The 16,460-nt window shown below is 54.1% G+C and overlaps 1 protein-coding gene across 7 annotated transcripts in view; it reads right to left on the reverse strand.

Moving 5' to 3' along the window:
* Positions 1-16,460, reverse strand: part of CHST11 (carbohydrate sulfotransferase 11) — a 265,306-nt gene that overhangs the window by 10,499 nt on the left and 238,347 nt on the right. The gene's annotated exons all lie outside the window — the stretch shown is intronic.

A 16,460-nucleotide genomic window follows, 5' to 3' on the forward strand; every position in this document is an offset into this window, starting at 1 on the left:
TAATAATCCAGAAATGCTTCAACTCTTTCAAAAGGGTATCACCAAAATGACAAAACGCAACTAAGGCAATTGTCAGGACGAACTCCAGATCCCTGGGGGTTGTACTGTGGACCCCTTGAGCCTTGGTTTAAGAAGCCTGGATTAAGGAGGGGAGCCCTGGCCAGGTCACAAGGAAGAGAGGAATTCTTCACCATTATGGCCAAGATGAGGCAGGAGAGATTTCTGATGGCAGCCTGGCCAGTTCCAGATATCTCTATGTTTGTTAAAAGGACCAAGAGTACGTAGAGATCGCAGTCAGGTAAATGGCGACTTCTAACCTCAAAAAATGTAAATCTTCTACACCTGTTCCCAAGCAGGGCTCACAGGAGCTGTTTAAGGGTGATAACTCTTTAGCAACTAACAGGTTCCCTGGGTATCAGTTAGAGAAGTCTCCAAGGGGCCTACAGCTATGGCACATCAGGAAGACAAGGGACAGAAGAGGAACTCACTGATGAAAAACAGTTTGGTCCTTTGTCACTGTAAGAGAACATCTGTCTTTTCCAACCATGTTTCTCAGTTGATCTGGTAACCAACTGTGAGATCAATCTCTTTCCTCTCTCATACTCTTTCTCTCCCTACGTCTTTTTTTTTTTCTTTCTCAAAGGTATTTGAAAAGAACGTAACAAAGGACAACACTAAAAAGGAAAAAAAAATATGCTAACCATGAAAGCTGTGATTAAGAATCTGACTTAGTTGCGGGCTTCCTAGCAGCAGGGACAAAAGGGAAATGGGATTAAATCTCCTTGCCTTAGTTCTCAGAGGTATTCCAATTGGTTGGGGTGGAAAACGTACAAGATTTTGAAGGACTCAGATTTTGGTCGAGGAGGGAGATTCTTGGATTCAGTTTGCTCCTGCTGGTGTATTCAGATGGCTGTCTTCTTCCATTGACAAAATATTAACGTTGCCACTCACGACCGCCTCATGTCGCTTCAGAATTTACAGGGCACTTTCACACACATCATCCCATTTAAAGAACAGGGACTTCTCTAGAACCCGGTAGAAGACATTTGTATTTTAGCAGCTGTACTTCCACACCACGTGTCCTCTTTCTCTGGGTCGGTTACCACTGGGTATTAACAATACCTCACGTTAGTGGTTCTCAACCTTGAGCACCGTGGCAATCACATGGGGGGCTTGTTAAAAGACAGTTTGCTGGACCGCACCCCAAGTTACTGTTCAGTAGATCGGGGATAGGGCCTGAGAGTTTGCATTTCTAGCAAGGTCCCAGGCGTGTTAGTTCGTTAGGGGTTGCTGTAACAAAATACCTGAGACTGGGTGGCTTACTCAGCAGAAATTAATGTTCTCGGGCAAGCAGGGTTCGTTCCCTCTGAGGCTCCTCTCTTTGGCTTGCAGATGTGGGCCTTCTTGCTTCTCGTCCCCTCTTCATATGGGTGCCCCCTGTGCATGCCTGTCTCTTCCTTTTCTTGTAGGGACACCAGTTGTATTGAGTTAGGACCCTAACGGCCTCATTTTAATTTGATCACCTCTTTAAAGACCCTAACTCCAAACACAGTGACATGCTGGATTACTGGGGATTAGGACTTCAACATACGAATTTGGGGGCAGAGGCGGGGGGACGGGCACAATTCAGCCCACAACACTGGCGATGCTGATGCTGTTGGTCCAGGGACCATACGTTGAGAACCACAGGGTTGTATGCTGAGGAAATCACCGATTTGCAGCTATTCTCAATTACAGAACACAGAACCCAGGTTCATCGTCTGTTGCCAAGAGGCTCCTAGACCCACCTCTGCTCTCAGCCTGGACTCCCTTCAGCTCCCTTTGATCTCCCAAAAGTATAAATTAGGTCAGAGGAGGGCTGGTTCTAGGAAACCATGAACATGGCTACAGGCTCTGGGCTGTGTCCTGCGTCCTCATTTAGACGTCTATTTTTAATTTGGACATTTAAACAAGGCATCTATAATTAGTTTAAGTACCAAATTTAGGGACTGTTTGAAAAAGTCTTTAAAACTTCACTACGTTTCATCTTAAAAGGAAGAAAAGCTGGGGGCGCCTGGGTGGCGCAGTCGGTTGGGCGTCCGACTTCAGCCAGGTCACGATCTCACGGTCCGTGAGTTCGAGCCCCGCGTCAGGCTCTGGGCTGATGGCTCGGAGCCTGGAGCCTGTTTCCGATTCTGTGTCTCCCTCTCTCTCTGCCCCTCCCCCATTCATGCTCTGTCTCTCTCTGTCCCAAAAATAAAAAAAAAAAAAAAAAAAGGAAGAAAAGCTGGTTTCCTATAAGTTAAAACATCTTCCGTGGTGTTTACAATTTCTTTCAGACATAAGAACCCAACCGGAAGGAGCAGCTGTCCAGTGGGGAAGATGCAGAGAAATGGAAACCCGGAGAAAAAGGTAAACTTGGAGGCATGAGTGAGTGGAGCTTGGCGCAGTCTGCCATTAACGACTGTTGGCGTGCACCCGGGATCAGTCTCTCCACTTGAAAATTCTAATACGACACCCCTTCCGGCGCCTCAGCTGCACCTGCTATCATCCCGCTGATTTGAGAATTGGGGAGGAGAGAGAAACCCGGAGTCTATCACATTTCTTTCTGGCATAGAAATTCCCAAATGCTCACGAGAAGGGCTAGTCTTGAGGCATCACTGAAGGAACCACATCCACAGCAAAGCAAGAGGCACGCGTTCATTATCCTTGCTACCAACTGCTGGACCTATGTACCAGCCGCTTAGTCCTCACGCTCTGGGAGACAGGTATGCTTGTACTCCCAACTTACGGATGAGGCAACTGAGGCACAGGGAGAATAAGTAGCTTGCTCGTGATCATGGAGCTAAGGAACTGGGGCTGGGGTTCAAATGCAGCAGCCCGTGCTCTGAGACCCTGCACCGAGTGGCCTCTCAAGGGCTGCACACCCGCCTGGGAGTTACCATCTCCAGCCAGGGCAGTCACTGGAGCCGAGGGTCTCAACCCTGGCAGATCACTGGGATCAGAGAGAGGGTCTAAATACCACTCAATCCTGGGGCCCACCCCAGTGATCTGATGTGACTGCTCTGAGTGTGGCCCAGCTCCCGGGGGATTCCATTCTAAGGCTTTCCACGTGGGGAGTCATTGCCCTGGAGGCTCCAACGCCACCAGCTATAAATTAAAGCACATACAGAACCCAAGCAATGCCTGAGTATGGTCCTAGGCAAAATTCCTTTTCCCAGTGCTCAGATTTAAGATGAAGGGGCTTTCCGATCATTCAGCAGGGCCAGGGGTCAAAGGTCTAGAAGGCCACAGTTCTCAGATGTGTTTGGATGCATCCTTAGGGGACTATCAGGAATTATATAATGCTTAAACACTTTTATGTTTAGGAAAGAAAGGAGAAAAACACTGAACCTCTGAAGAAACAATCTGGTCTGAATCTGTTGCAAAACTTAAAGGGTTTAGCATTGCCAGGAAATGGGTTGCTTAGGATTGGAACTTGTCGCTAAGGAAGCAAGGACTGATTAAAAGGACTGAATGTCTGCAGGAGCTTCTCCTACCTTTCCAAAGCAAAAGGTGCACAGATGGGGAGCATTTTGAGCTGTGGCAGATGAGGTAGGGGTGCAGGAGATGCTGGGTGCCTGAGGGCCGGGTGCTGGGCTCTGGATGCAGCCCCAAGCCAGGTGCAGCTGACGAGGCCACAGGGGCTAAGAGTTCTGATGGGCATTTTAATCTCAGGAGCTTTGTGGGCCGAAACAAACCAGCAGAGGTTTCGGGCTAACAGATCACTTCTCTCGTATGCGGGGTTGAAATTTGTGACCTGGATTCAGGTTGCAAATTCAGAAGGCCCTTCCGGGGCCAGGCAGAAGTCCTGGGCTGCTGACAGTAAGAGATGCCACTTGAATCCTGCTCCTGTCGCCACGAGGGAATGGGAACCTGGTCTTTCAAGATGTTTCAGTTTCTCAAGAGAAGCCAGAAAGCCAGATTTTATGTGAAATCTTGGCATTCTTAAATGTTAGCTACAATTAAAAAAAATTTTTTTTTTTTTTTAATACGTGGGCCAAACCACACTTGTTTGGGCTGGGTTTGCCCAAGGGCCACCAGCTGGCGCCCTCACCAAGGCGTTTGAGGATACTAAGGCAAGTAAGGAGGTGCCCTCCTTAGAGCAGGCTGTTCTAAGCAGCACCCCCTTGCCCCCGCTCAGTTAACAGAAGCAACTAGGGGTGGGGAACCCCCAGGTGGGACTGGCCAGACCGCAGGAGTCCCAGGGAGCAATTAGGAAAGTTCTCAATCAGCAGCAGTTATTAAGAGAAGCCGCTGGAACGCCGGCTCTCACACCCCCTTTCCTGGTTAGTGCTCACCTCCTTCTGATGCTCTTGCCACAGCTTCTGCCGTGTGGCTCTCCCTCCCAGAATGTAAGCTCGCGGGAGGGCCGGGCGCTCTCACTGCTTTGCTGACTCCTGTCTCCCCAACCACCCGGCGCCACATAGCGGCCCCTCAAAGCTTTGTCAAATGAATGAGTGAACAGTGAGTGCAGGCACGAATGAACGACTTGGGGATGGCAGGGACTTTAAAGGCCACAGAATGGCTGATGCGGCTGCATGGGCTTCCTGGCGCCTGAGCCTGAAGCACCACCCCGTCCTCCCACAGAGGTTTCTGGCACAGACTCTGCAGCTGCAGAGCCGGGTGGAAACAGGCTCGGGGTGGCTGCAACAGCCTTTGATGGGGAGAGAGGGAGACTGGCACTTTCCACCCATCTGGTGAAGCCAGGAAACAGGAGGAGGGGAATCACGCGAGAGGGTGCCGAGCCAAGGGCTGCCCTGGGGAGGCCTGGTGTGGGGTGCGTGCTGCCAGGGCTCCCTTTCAGCCCGGCCAGGTGCGGCTGGAGGGGCTGCATTTCCATTTCAGATCAGCTGTTTGGGCTTCCGGAGGCCTGGGCAGGGTGCGGGAGGGGCGCAGGAATACGGATGGGGCTGGTGCCAAGCTGGACCGGCTTCCCATGGATGGTAGCCAGGAACAGGGACAATGGTGAAGGGATGTGGCCCCCACGCTGCTTGGGGGGGGGGGCAGGCTGGATTTCCTGGGAAATCAGAAGTCAGAGGGCAGGTGTGACGTGCACCTGCTGACTGAGGTTTTGGGGCCCTCGGAAGTCACAGCTGGCAGGAGGGCACAGGGAGGAAGTTTCCACCGCACAGATTCAAATGGCTCCAAGGTGCCTCTCAGCCAAGGTGCTGACGGCACCTCTCCAGAGGGCAATGATCTTCCGAGGCAGGGGGCTGTGACCCCTCAATGTCTCTTTCTGGTCTCTCCCTCCTTGGACCACGTGGCTTCAGTGGTTTGCTTCTTGATGCTCCTAGACTCAGCAGAATGTTCAACTACTCACATTTTGCCCAAGTCACTTGACCCCCTCAAGGGTCTTGGTTTCCCCACCTGTAAAATGGGGACCATCACGTCTACTTCTCAGAGATGTCCTAAGGATTCAGTGAGAGCCCACGAGGAAAGCACTTGGCATGGTGCCATGCACGTTAGGAGGCATTCGGTAAACAGTCATTCACTTTCCCATTATAAATATAACACAGGGCTGCTTCGTACGCAGCTGGCAGGACAGCAAGCCTAGACTCTGTCTAAAAGCAGCTCTCAATCTTTGGTGTGTGGAAGGGTCACGGTGGGTGTTGGGCAAAGCGTGGATGCCTGGGAAATGCTGACTCAGAAGGTATGGCTGTCCTGGGTACCTGCTCTTGGCTGCTGTCCTGTGGTAACTGGACGAGCCAATTCCAGGGACGGCGGTCCTGTGTTCCATTCTGAGAACTGTCGGCTGAGCACTGCTTTTATACGAGCGGGTTCTAGAGCTGATATCACACACATTTGTCACCCGTGCCAAGCACCCGGCTCACCACCGTCCAGTCTCACTGATGTAGGGGACCGACAGGGGCCAACGAAGGCAACTCGGACTGTCAGCCATGAAGCAAACTGGAGGTCTAAAGAGTCATTTCCTAGCTATGGAGAGAGGGCCTACTAATACAGATTAACGGACTCTAGCGTATCCGTGGAATTTCAGAGTAAGTGACCGGTGGACGGAGAGACGCCCAAAAAGGTCAGTTTAGTTCATCATCAGGTAGCATATGTTTCAACAACATCCCACTTCCTCCTTGTTCAAAAGGTTTGCAGAAGCCACTCTGTCGGGCCTTCTTTTCTGCATGTGGTATCTTTCCTGGGGAGGGGGCGCTGGGTTTTCACAAGGTGGCGAGGTCGAGCCGGCTCTGCAGAGGGGCCCCCAAAGCCCTCCTCTCGGCTCTGCCGGGACACCTCCTCCCTTCCACGGTGACCAACAAACCTGGGGCCCCGGAGGAGCGGTTTCCACCGCCTTTCACCCGGCCCCTCCGTGTCTCAAGTGCGCCATTCTGATCACAGGTATAGGGCCCTGCACGATGCGAGTTTAACTAATTTCCCTCCTCTGAGGCAGCTCCGACAGGCCTCGGCTAACTCTGCATCCCATCCCAAGTGCCAGGCACTCAGTGCCCAACGCTTGCAGGACTTAGAGACGGTTAGTTTCGTGCCAGCACCTTAAGGCTGTTCCGGCACTGAGATTCTTTTTTTTTTTTTTTGTCTCTGTCGCTCCACCGCCTCTCCCTCATTTAGGGATGGCCCATCTGGGATGATGGGCATGTAGCAGGAAGGCCACTCCGGAGGGCTACAGGGTATCTGAACTCGCCAGCTGAAGCACCTGGGCTGTGGGGCTTAGCCATACACGCCAGCAGGGACCTCGACCCGGGCCCACAGGCGAATAAGGCGCCAAGCGAACGACGTCGGCGGTGTAAATGCACTTCTGTCTGTCTGGAGGGCTGGGGACTGATTTCACGCCCCTGGGGTCCTTGCAACCCAGAGGTGCAGAGCTGGAAAACACCTTTGTGAACAACTGACACCACGTTGCGACCTCCCGATGGCAACCCTGAGGCCCAGAGATGGGAACCCCTCACCCTCTCCCAGGAAGTGGCACAGCTCAGACTGGAACGCGAGTCCCCTGCTTTTGGGACGGCGCGAGGGGTGGGCCAGCCCCAGGGCCCATCCGTGAGGTGTCGAAAACATCCCTGCTACCTTCCACCAACCTGAGGGGTAAATCACTCCATGTGGAGTCATGATGGGTGGAAGTTCTGAAGCCAGACAGGAGCCAGTGACCGCATATTATCCCAAACAGGAAACATGCCAGAGGCTCCCCACCGGGCTGGCTCGATTTGGGAAACCGTTAAGGAAAAGTGAACGCAAGAAATGGGTGAAGTCTTGACCGTTACAACGCACACACACAAAAAACCCTCAGTGACCCTGTTTGGGTCAGTGGAAGGAAATGAATGAATCAATTTCAGGACAGGGCTCCTACAGAAAAATCAGTGCCTCCCCGATCCCATTGCATGAATACGGAACAAAGATCGAGAGCATCTGGTTTCGTACCCTGCGTAGAAAGTCTGGGATTCTGCTGAGCCAACCCCACACAAGGTTTGGAGGTCAGACTCTGGAGATAGGCAGACACATCTGGATACGAATCCTGGCAATGCCCCCGTCTACCCACATGACCTAGGGGCAGTCATTTCCATCCTCCCGGCCTCAGTTTCCTCATCTGTAAAGTGGGGCTTATGACAGCACTGACCTAAGGTTATAGGTGATGGTGATACCAGCTTCCTGAATACAGAATGCCCTGGAGATGCACAGGTGACTGTCCCAGAGACCTTACTTGTCTTCTGACGTAAGAAAAGACGAGGAAATTCCCCCCCCCCCCCCCCCCCCCCCATTCACCTTCCCTGATCTATAAAGCTCAGGCCCGCGTGGGCCCACACTGCCGGCCCGGGCTTCTGAGCAGTGTGGGAAAGGGCCCTGACGCCCAGACCTCTGGCAGGCAGGCACATGGTGGGACCCCCCCCCCCAGGAGGAACGCCTCAATCCATCCACCGGCTGGCACTGGTTAAACCACCAGGCTCCGGGCTAAGGCGCTGGAGGGCGCCGGCTGCGAAGCAAGATAAGCTTTGTCTCCAGGCGAGAACCTCACATTCTAACAGGGGATACAGATGAGGAAAGGAATAAAATAAAATGACGCGGGGCAGGTGACAAATGTTACCCCAGGGGTCAGGAGGATGCTGGTGTCAGACTCTCAGATGTAGCACCTCCTAGCCTGGAGGCCTGGGGCTCACTCAGCCCTCCCAGGCCTCTCTTTCCCCAGCTGTAAAATGGGCAAAGCAACAGCCCCTGCCTCAGCGGTGGGAGAAAAGATCAGAGGAGGAGCTATGTCTGGCCTCGGCACATAAACGCTCAGGAACATGGCACGAGGCGGGGTGGTGGTAATGAAGTGGGATGAGTAGCACGGGCAGTGCCCCTTCCCTGTTAGAGAATGACCTCCCCGAGAAAAGAACATCCCTGGGAAGCTGGAGAGATAAGAAGTTGTGAGCTGGGCGAGAAGAAGGTCTGGCAGGCAGCGGATGGGGCGGGCGAAGAGGAAGCACAGAGACTCAGGGAGAGCGAGGGCAGGCCACCTCTGGGCCCTGCAAGCCGGACGCTCAGTCCGGCCTGACCGCTGTCCCTGTAGGACTGCGGGCCCCAGGTGACAGGGACAGGTCGACCCACTGGAGCCGGAGGAGCCTAGGGCACCCGCGGGGGGCGGTAGCACACCCCCACCCCTGGCCTTCCAGAAAGGAGGCTCCGCAGACATAATCGCACCACTGGGAATCTTTTTTTATACGTTAAGTGGCACCCTCTGAGCCAAAGCAATGACCCGACTGGGAAGAGCAAGTGGGGTCAGGGTCTGAGGGGGCCTGATTTTCAGGAAGGCATCTACTTCCCGTGGCGCTGACGCCCCTGCGGCCCCAGCTCTCTCGCAGGAGGGAGGCGTGGCCTTCCCCTCCCACGGCTCCCCTTTCACTTCCCCTGCTCAGCCCGTTTTCCAGGCCGGGGCCCTGAGCACTCAAGCACCTGGCGGGGGTGCTCCCTCCTCGATTTCTCTTTTCTTGTGAAAAACATAGAAACTAGAGTCACTCAGGAGAGGCACGGATACCCCCACTCTTGTCTTTTCTGGACTGCCCTGAGGAAAGCGCTGGGCCTGGAGTCAGTGTGAGGTCTGGAGTGAAACAGAAGGATCCGGAAAGTTACAAATTCACCTGCAGGCTCAGGGGGGAGAAGAAAGAAAACCAGATGTTGCATTCATGGAGGGCAGCACTGGGCGAGTACCCATCATGCCGCAGGGGAGATGCCGGGTCCAGAGGGCAGATCGAACGTGGCGGCAGGACGGGGACAGGACCCGAGAGGCCCGGGCTGGGAGAAGAGGGCTCCGTGTGGCGGCGGCCTCCTGCCTCTTTACTGCCACTAGGAACTCCCCCCATCCTTTTTTTTTAAATTTTTTTTTTTTTCAACGTTTTTTATTTATTTTTGGGACAGAGAGAGACAGAGCATGAACGGGGGAGGGGCAGAGAGAGAGGGAGACACAGAACCGGAAGCAGGCTCCAGGCTCCGAGCCATCAGCCCAGAGCCTGACGCGGGGCTCGAACTCACGGACCGCGAGAGCGTGACCTGGCTGAAGTCGGACGCTTAACCGACTGCGCCACCCAGGCGCCCCGGAACTCCCCCCATCCTTAAATGAAGTCACGGAAAATCAGAGCCAGACTGACAGCAGGAGGCCTGCTGGTCAAATATGGAGTCACAGTGATGATGACAGCCGCTCACCGTGGACCCAGACCTACTTCACCTAATCGGCACTCGTTCCCATAACAGCGAGGTGCACCCTCCTGCCTTTGTTTTACAGATAAGGAAACTGAGGCTTAGAAAGTTAAGCAACTTTCCAATGGTCATCAGTCCACTTTTGCCCTTTGACCCAGCAGAGCTGTCCCATCATTCGCTCCGTCGAGAGCCGCTGAGACGTGGAAGTGGAAGCCCAGCTTTCCGGTCTGGGAATTCCTCAGAGCGTATCCCGCATGGGCTTCCTCAAAGCACTCTCCACGGTGAGCCGGACATTTTGTGACTGGAGCATGGCGGGCCGGCTGGGAATATGGACGTCGCCCGGGCGCCACACGGGGAGTGCTGGCCGGGCCTCAGCAATGGGACGGGGTTGCCTGCCATGGGCCAGGCATCCTGCTAAGCACCTGGCAGCCACCCTCTCGGTAACCTGAGAAGTGCTACCCGCTTTCCAGATGAGTAAACTGAGGTTCACACGACTTAAACACATCTCTCCAGGCCTACACCTTGTGGGGCACAGATTTGACCCTGGAGGTGCAGTTCTGGAGCATGGATCTTCAGCCCAAGCCAGTGACCCCCACGCTGACTGCCTTCGTGACCTCAGCCATTCCCACTGGGAACAGCCTGGAGCACACAGGCTGATCCCACGGCCCAGATCTCCCTCGAAGGGGCAGGCATGGCTTCCAGGTGCACGGAAGACGCCCCGGCGATGAGTACTGAGCTGAACTCTTAGGAAGGAAGCTCCAATTAAATTCTCTTCCCCAGTCGCTACAAAAGTAGATCTTCAAAGTTCTCTCCACAAGGGAGAAAACAAAACGTGTAACTATGTGTGCTGGTCACACTAGACCAATTGTGGGGATCAATTCTCAGCATATACCAGTGTCGGGTCAAGTCATATACCTGAAACTAACGTTACATCAATTATATCTCAACTAAAAGAATAATAAATTCCCTTCCTGAAGTTGTTAAGGAGTTTTTAAAAATCCCGTAACTACCTGGGCAGGCAGTGTATCCCATAAAGATCATCTGTAGACGGTGTTAAGGGAAATGAAGATTTCCTCTCAACGATGCCACGAGTTTCAATACTCTAAGCCACAGGGTATGGTTTTGTCTTCTGGTCCCTGAAGCCTGGTTTCGTTTCTATCAAGATCTGTGATGAGGGCACCTCACAGCAGAGGGACGCATTTCTCCTTGGCTTTCATAAATCGGATTTTCGCGGTGGTTTCCACTGCCTTCTAGCACACCTACAGCTCTGTTTAGGGGCCTTAAGGGGGGGCCCAAAGGATCCGAGTCTCCCCTGGGCACCTGGGGGGAGCTCAGAATTAAACCAGCATTTGCAAGGGCTGCTCTGTGAAGCCCCCACTGGGCCAGCTCGGCAAAGTGAGGCCTTCACCAGCAGGAACACCTCACGCAGGCTCACAGCCGTCCACATGGGCTTCCCAAGATGCCCTGGATGGGAGGCCCAGCCCCTGCCCACCCTGCCTCTCTCTAGGCTCTGCTACAGCTCAGTCAGCCCGAATGCTCTTCGACAGGCCAGAATCCAAAAGGGCGGGGCATTTGCTCAGAGTTTTATAGGAACTCTAACCAGAAACATCTGGAAATACAGGGGACCAAGTTGGATGCCTCAGGGCAAAGCTCCAGCTCTGCCAGGCTGGGCATTCATTCGCTGTATGAGCTGGAGTCACTGGCTTCTTTCCCAGCGGCCTCCTCTGTGAAATGGCCCTCCCTCCTTCCCTCCCTTCCTCCTTCTCTTCCTTCCACTGAACATGGCACACTCCTTTCATTCTCGAGGTCGTTGAACCTCCTGTCCCTTCCTTGGTCATCACCCTGTCATGTCCCATAGGAATCTCAAGCTCAAAATATCTGAAAATAAGTTGTCACCCATCCTGTCCCATGCCCCCACCTCTGGGAACAGCACTCCCCAGCCTGGCCTCTGGCCTCGACTGCTGCTGGGGGCTCCAGGCCCGGTCTTCTGCAGGGCACAGTCCCTGTAAACGTGGACTCCACTGTTCCTACGCTGTAAGCCCCCAACGAGTCTCCACTGCCTTCCGAGGGGACTTCGGGACTCCTGAACCTGAACTCAGGACCTGTGTGCCCAGCCCCACAGGGTGGCGCAGTAGCTATGCTGGGCCACCAGGGTTTCCTCAGAAGTGCTGTGTTTTCCTGCACCTGAGGGACCCGTGCAGGCCTGAGTCTTCTGCCCCAAAGCCTCACTCCTCACAGCTTCTCTACCCGCGGACTCCTGTGGGCTTTCGGTAATCTCTGTACCCAGCGTGGGGCTCGAACTCACGCCCCTGAGATCAAGAGTGGTGTGATGCTCTTCTGACCGAGCCAGCCAGGCGTCCCTTCTGTGGGCCTTCAGACCTGCCTTTACACCTCCCTTCTTCCAAAGTGATATCTCTGATGACCCGTCTTCAGGCTCGAATCAGTTAAGTACCCCCTTCCGCTGCTGCTCCCCAGTCCTGGGCTTCCCTCTCTCATGGCACAAAGTAATACGCCTGGTATGATTGTTAACAGCACAGCCAGGAGGACTACCACCACCAGGAGAACTGGTATTTTTTGAGCGCTGTGTGCCAAGCACTGTTCTAAGTTCTGGAGTCCCGTGGGGCAAAGGATGGAAGGAACGAGGCCCTCACCCCTGACCCTGGCCGAGTGAGAAATAAGGAATTAGAGCCTTGCCATCGATCCTGTTTTCCACCCACATCGGTGCTTGGATTCCATTACTGCCCCTAGCTTGCTGCAGGACCTCAGACAGGTCGCCCTCTCAGCCTCAGTTTCTGCATCTGTGAAAAGGTCTGCGATGAGAAGGGAACGCACACCATCCATCCCGTAGGGCCTGGGATTGCTGGCCCTGCAAGAGGGACCTTGCTCCTGGTTGAGCGGAACCAACCCCAGATCCTGAGACCAACATCCTCCTTCTTATGGATGTTGGGGCTGGCTTTTCCTCAGTTATACGTCTCCAACCGCCTTGAAATACAATTTTGAAAACAACAAAAGTACCAGAAGGGCAGGCCCACTTCTGTAAAGGAGCGCGAAGTCAACCGGCCCCTTGTGCTCTTGGCGATAGCATGCACCAGGTGCTTCTCGGCAAACAGCGCTGCTGGCAGGAGCCGGTCCCTCCCAGCCCTCCCGATGTTTGTCCAGGTTGCTGCTGGCACAGGGAGAGCCCTGTCGCATTCTTCAGAGGGGCTGGCCCAGCCGCAGAGAGTTGGTGGTGCAGAGAGGGGCACGCGCCCACATTCCCGGACAGCCCCACCGATACGTACTCAGCACCCGTGCCCTCACCAGGAGCATCTCATCAGAAAGCTCACATCACCCAAGCTGGCTTTTCAAAGAAGCCCTTCCCCGCTCCAGCCCCAAACCCACCCCCTCCTGTCTCCAAGTCTCAAATGCGGAGCTCCCCCTCCTCAGAACCTCAGTGTAGATGATCTCGCTCGGTTTGAATCCCAGCTCTGCCACTTAGCTGTGTGGCGTTGGGCAAGTTACCCTCCCTCTCTGGGCCTTGGTTTCCTCATCTATAAGGTGGCGACAGGGGCAGCGCGGGACTCACAGAATATGCCAAGCACTCAGAAGAATGCCTGAAACAGCACATGTTAGAGCATTAGCCATTGTTACCATTAAGCGACAGAAAGATTCTAATTCCTTTTGTCCCTGCAAAATAAATCACCATGTGTTTTGCCGTCTGGTCTCATAAGAGATCGGCAAGCTGGGAAGGAGGGTCCCAAAGAGACCCTGGAGGCTGAGGGTTTTGATGGATGATGTCAACTGCCCGGATTCAGCACAGGCCCCAGTGACGCCAGTGTGAGTGGCATTTACCTGGCTGAGCTCAGGTTTTGATCCGGCCACTGGAACTTGAAGGACACCAGGCATGGGTAATTTCCGCTGCTAAGTACCAAAAGGTGTTTTTATCTTCAGTCACGTGGGTGAGGGCCCTCTTGCCCTCACCCACCCTGGAGTCTCTCCCACCGCTGACCCCTTGGAGGCGGGGCTGGAGAATGGACAGAGACCAGGGGAGACTCAGAGATTGGGCAAGAAGTTTGATTTCCAACGTGAAAGCTGGATTTTTGAAAAGTTAAGTGACAGTCCAATGATTTGGTTTTCGGGCCACATACATGCACCCCTGGTGGTTAAAATAGCCATTAAAATATGCCACAGCCTGGATTTCCTGCCACGATCGAATCACGCGCCGGGGAGGTTCTTCGAGTTACCACTGCTTTCTGTCTTTCCATCGTGGTCATGTGGGTGGAAATCCACGGCTTCTAGCACGTGGATCAACACAGGCCACGCTACCGGCACAGCCTGGTCCACACCACTGGAACTCGCCGATCCCTGGGAGGCCATACGGGGTGCGGATGTCACCCACGACTTCCGGCCACCAGCAGTTCCCTTCTCTCCCCTGGAGAAGCAGAGCATAGACGCAGGACCAGCTTCTGCTCTAGGCTGGGGCTTGGGGGCAATGGTGAGGCAGATCCTCCAGCCTCAAAACTCCAACAGAAGCCGGAGTAACCGTCGGGCTGTGAGACCACGGGAGAGGCTCCACATCTGTCTCCACAGCTGCGCCCTTCGTGTCTCAGCACAGCGCCAGGCGCTCAAAGCTACTTGGTGAATGAACACTCCTCGGGGAAGGCTACGGTTTCATTCAAAACCACATTTTGTTTTTTTTTTTTTTATTTTTTTATTTTTTAATATATGAAATTTACTGTCAAATTGGTTTCCATACAACACCCAGTGCTCATCCCAAAAGGTGCCCTCCTCAATACCCATCACCCACCCTGCCCTCCCTCCCACCCCCCATCAACCCTCAGTTTGTCAAAACCACATTTTGGAGTCATTCCACACGGGTTCATCATCCCGGGAAGGGGTGGGTAAGAGAACGAACATTTTGGAAACCCTTACGTGGTGCATGGAAGCCTGACATGTTATTTCCTGAATCCCTTTAACTCTGAGAGGTGGATAAGCTCATCTCTGATTACAGATGGGACACAGAGACTCAGAGAGGCCCCATCCTTGGTCCTGAGTCTGAGGGCTGCCAGGGAGGCGGGCAGGGGCTCACGTGCCGCTTGCCTGCGTTTCTGTTACAAAATGGTCTCGGGGCGCCTGGGCGGCTCAGTCGGTCAAGTGGTGAAGTGTCTGACTCTCGATTTCAGCTCAGGTCAGGATCTCACAGTGTGTGGGATTGAGCCCCGCGTTGGGCTCTGTCCTGACAGTGCAGAGCCTGCTTGGGATTCTCTCTCTCTCTCTGCCCCTCCCTGACTCATGCTCTCTCTCTTAAAAAAAGAAACATTAAATAATAAATAAAATGGTCTCAGAGCCACAGCCTGAAAGCTCATTTACAGGACAGAAGGTACCAGATCCTCCCCTTCCATATGCCCCCCAAATAAAACCAGGAGAGGCCTCCTTTCAGGTGTGTTTTCTTTATATTCCTAACCCAAGCGGGTCTTACTCCCAGGGTCTGAGTATAGTTGAGAGCTACCTACCAGCACAGGCTGGAAAATAATCACATCTCTGCTGTGCTCATTCGGGCTCCGGTTTGCTGATGGATTGACTTTCCCGTTTTGTTTCCTGGACTGCACTTATTTTCCTGAGGGGGGGGGGGGGTCAGCCGGGTCTGGGTGATGGATATGCCCACGCTCTGCTCCTCTAAAGCCCATGTTAACAGCAAACCAGCCCTCCAAGGAAGGTTCCATCCGCTCTGTGTTCTTTGGCTTGGAATGCCAGAGACCACTCACGTCAAGGCACGCGTATCGATGGGATGAAAAGGGTCGGGCAGCAAAGGCTGGCCTCAGGAGGGCAGCCAGCCAGCAGAGATCAGGGGGCCACACTGGGAAGGACACAGCAGAGGTGCTGGAAGGCAGTGGAGATAAGACGCTCATCCCTGCACCGGCACGGACACCGGGGAGTCGCAAAGGTGCCCCGGGGGAGGGGAGGGGGGGGTTCCAGAGCTGAGACTCTCTGGGCAACTGCAATCCCCAGGAGCCAGGAGAGCCCTTTGGGGGAATCAGCGTACCTTCGGTTCCCTCCAGGGCAGTCCTGGATTCAACTGCTGGCCTCACACAGAGACAGGGTGAGAAGCCTGTCCCCACTTCTTTACCAAGCAGAGCATATGATGGACTTTTCACCACTCTACCCTCCATCTGGAAGCGCGCGCCCCCCCCCCCCCCAACTCTACCTCTCATGCTCCCTCTTATTTCAAGCCCTAACCAAATGTCTTCTCCAAGCCAGTCAATGAGGCAGCCATTCCGTGCGACTGTGTTCTAGACGCACCGCTATAATCACACTGTGTCACAGGAAGCTGTTTCACACCCGTCTGGGCCCCAGACCCTGAGCAACTTGTGCTTGTAGTGCCTTCTGTGCACTTAGCATGGTAGGTGTTTAATAAATGGTTGCTGGGTGAAAAACTGTAACCTACTAATAACAATTATTTGCCCCTGCTGTGGGCAAGCCCTGCAGCAAGGCTTCTTTGCAGATGACCTCGGTGAAAAGCCCTAGGACAACCCTCCATGGCAGGTACCATTCTTCCTCCCATTTGACACAAGAGGCCATATGGCCAGAGAGGTTAAGTAACTTGGTCTCAGGTCACACAGTGAGCGAGTGGCAGAGACAGGACTCCAGCCCAAGCAGGTGCGGGTGGCTCCTGAGTGTGCCGGCCACGGTGCGATGCTGCCTCTCCAATAATGAGCAAAGCAAGTGCGGGGGCGGGGGGCGGGGGGTGGGGTGGTGGGAGGAGGTCACTGTACCCCGAACTGGTTGGAAGCAAAGTGAAAGGCCCAAGAGGCAGGCCCTGCTGTCGC

This window comes from Neofelis nebulosa, chromosome 8 (assembly GCF_028018385.1).
Source record: "Neofelis nebulosa isolate mNeoNeb1 chromosome 8, mNeoNeb1.pri, whole genome shotgun sequence".
In the NCBI taxonomy this organism is placed as follows: domain Eukaryota; kingdom Metazoa; phylum Chordata; class Mammalia; order Carnivora; family Felidae; genus Neofelis; species Neofelis nebulosa.